Source organism: Gadus morhua, chromosome 6 (genome assembly GCF_902167405.1).
Source record: "Gadus morhua chromosome 6, gadMor3.0, whole genome shotgun sequence".
NCBI lineage: Eukaryota > Metazoa > Chordata > Actinopteri > Gadiformes > Gadidae > Gadus > Gadus morhua.
Genome location: NC_044053.1, coordinates 3342164 through 3345592, shown reverse-complemented (window position 1 = coordinate 3345592; position 3429 = coordinate 3342164).

Below are 3429 nucleotides of genomic sequence, written 5' to 3'. Positions count from 1 at the left end.
CGGAGTCCTTGTACGAGTCTGTAACTAGAAGAAGGAGAGTATGAATACTTTTGTTAAATCGATTAAATATCTTAAGTTTTTGGGGTGGATCAAAAACTACGCTCAGAGTCGTACAGATAAACAGACGCCATCTCTGCTTACAGTAAATTTAGAGCCTGTTCATAATCGACCAGTCAATCCAATCCAGTGGTTGGTCTACTCTCAGACTAATAATAGAAAGTCACTCTATAAAACCATTAAAGCATTGAACTTGTAATCAATGTATTGGTCTGATCTGCTGAACATGCAATCTATCAGGCCACTCTTCCTTTCTCTCTCTCTCTGTATCTCTCTGCCGCTCTCTCTCTCCTCCTGTATTCCTCTCTCTTTTCTTATATGTCCTCTTATTTAACAAAGCTTGTGCTGATTTGTTTCAAAGCAATCTCCACCTTGTATCTGGATGGTTTTAGAGGCCTCTCTATTCCTTGGATTTGTTTGAATAATTTAAAATGATTTAGTTTGTTTTGTAAAACTCAACTCTAAGAAAATCATGTTGGCCTCACAATGAGGTCATCAAGAAAATGGACCACGTGGAATACACGTGGAAAAGAGTGTCTGTGAGGTTGGTAGCGGGTCAAGGGCCAACATGTGGTCCGCAGCTGCTTCGTCTGGAGAAAATAAAGAAGGAACCTCAAGCAATGACTTGGAAGGTAAGTCCCCATTTCCACTGCATGAATATTGATGAACCGCGTTGGATAACTAAAAGCTGTAGAGGAGGACAATAGTACATCAAATTAAAGAAATCGATTTTTATCTAACCCATTTTATGAAGAAACGGAACAGAGTCAAACAAGATGAAATATAATAACGACGTACAGTATGACGTATTATTTATTAACCTGAATCCGGGCAGCGGTCCCCTCTTCCATTGAGGTTTGGCTGGGTTTGTAGCACGAGCATTGATTGACTCTGAGCTGCATCTCCGATCAATACGCTGCCCTCCCCGAGGTTGTAAACCCTTATCTGTTTCCTCAGATCCTCCGATGCTGTGCGGGCATCGACCCGTTGTCGCTGTCGGGCTGCGCTGCATACAGATGTGTGGCCTGGGACGGAAAAGGGTCAGGGTTCACTTGTGGTAGTGGCGAGACATTAGACCTGGTTCGAGTGTTGTGGTGCCAGATGGCTTTTGGGCGGAGTGGGAGCAATTGACCAAGATGTTTCCCTGATTCCTCATCCACGTGTTCAGACAATGCAGTAGCGTTAAGAAACACCAATCGAAATCACATTAACTCGCGCCATGTATCATTAGCTGCAAACCGCACGATAAACTGTCTTCCAACACCAACACCCAGCGTCCTCGTGTTTGGAGCCACGCACCTCAGAGTCCGCATCTCAACACAAATGTAGTCACATTAATAGCTACATTTACTATCATTTTAAGCGGTAATTGAGTAAAGTGCACACTAAAAGCGGGCATGAAACGGCCTAGTGTTGACGGGTATTGTACAGAATTAAGTCTGTTGGAGTATTTCCCGAGGATGTTTTTGATGTAAAACGTTTACACGTTAAATTCGAAGAGATTTGCCGTTGTCGATAATTTATGCTCTCACCGGCTTGCCGCCGCACCGCAGCTGCGTCACTGACTGAGTCGTGAGGTTGGTAAGTTGGAAAGTCAGCCCAGGAAGAAGACCTTCACGCTACAACCTCTCACATTCAGAGTGCACATGGCCGAAGACTCCTCCAAAGTTATTTGGAGGAGACAACCAGTGGCTTACACAGTTGAGCCAGTGAGGAGGGGAAGATGAGCCTCAGACTCACGTTTGTACAGAGGACAAAGCAGAGCCATCCGTTCCCCTCGTTGCGGATGGGGTTGACCACACCACCTGCTGCTCGTGTGGTCTCTGCACTTAAAGACCGACCGCTCGCGCTTCGATCCGCTGTCAGGAGGCTTGCGTAGACCACTTGCTTCAGTAGTTGGCCCGGCCCGTATTTACCAGACCTGCTATGAAAGGGATGTATTGGCAGTGTCCATGCTCATTGCTCTCCCTTCGAGAAGTCTGAGCAGAGACCCTGGAGCGGCCCATCCAATAACGGTCGTTTAGCTACCTTAGCTAACCTAGTTTCTGGGTTAGCTATCCCAGAAACTATAGCTATTTAGCCTGTACGACGGTGTTGTGCAGGCTAAATAACGTTTCAATGTTTAAAACGTCGGTATGAATCTCTCATTGAGTCACTAATTATAGGTGACTCATCGGTAGGTAACGACCTCTCTGGCTGTCAGATGGGCGTGCCGTTGTGCAATTTCCTCCCGGCGCACACCTATTGAACTGCTAGCAGACACGGATGGAAGGTCGGTACACCCAGCCTTGTACGAGGAAAAGTCCATAACACAGTGAGCAGCCGCAGACTTCAGCTTGCTGGTCCCGCGAACCCTCCTCTCCTCACAACCCCTCTCCCCCACAGAGGCGCCGTTTACGTAGTGCTCACTTCACTACACCTCACAGCTAGCTGGAGGGTTCTGCTGTTTCAGTGCCGCTGGCCAACGCCAAAGAACCATTTGCCGCTTGAGAGACAAAGCGTGAAAGTGGAAACCGATCTTGGTTTTTGGACTCTGCATATGAATCATTGCTGCATCCAGCGGCAAGACTAAATTGAACCCCCATGCATCACCCCCAAGACAACCAGCCTTGAGGTGTCACACGCCACGCTAGGACAAGATGGCGCTACACTAGTTTGGAAAACATTGTTTAGAATACTTTTTCCCTGACAGTGTTTCAACTTTTAGGAGTTATCGAGTTGGGAAATATCGTGTAAATTCTGATTACTACATCTCGTGTTTCATTTCCGCTTTAATGATATGTCGATAAGGCAGTAAGACGGTACATGTGATCACAGTGAGAGGACGCATCCTATTTTGGGTTCCTTAACCATCAACACTTCTATGACGGAAATTCCCAACTTCCCTTTCCCACCTAGGGAAAGTACTTTCCCGTCTCTGAGTACCCCCAGTCGGCCCCAAAGCCTCACGCACAGCTCTGTCTGTCACCGTGCTGTGTGTGTGTGTGTGTGTGTGTGTGTGTGTCTGTGTCTGTGTCTGTGTCGTGTGTGTGAGTGTGAGGGTATGGTGGGGGTGGAAACTCCTTGGCATTCCAGATGAGTCATGAACAGACAACACCAGCTGAGCACTGAACTGTAGTGGGACAGCTCTGGAGACGCAGCGCTTGCTTGCCAGATAAACAGACTGGTCACCTTCATTCATTGAACTAGGAACTCATTACTGAACTTCAGTTTTCCTTTTATTTGTGCTGCCATTTTGTGTCTTCCCATTTGGCCATCTTTTGTGGTCCTAACTGCTAACTGTCCCTGGGCGAAGGGATCCCTCCTCTGTGTTTCTTCTCAAGGTTCAGGAAGAGGTTTTCCTTGTCCATTAGTGGTCTTAGGGTGAGGGTG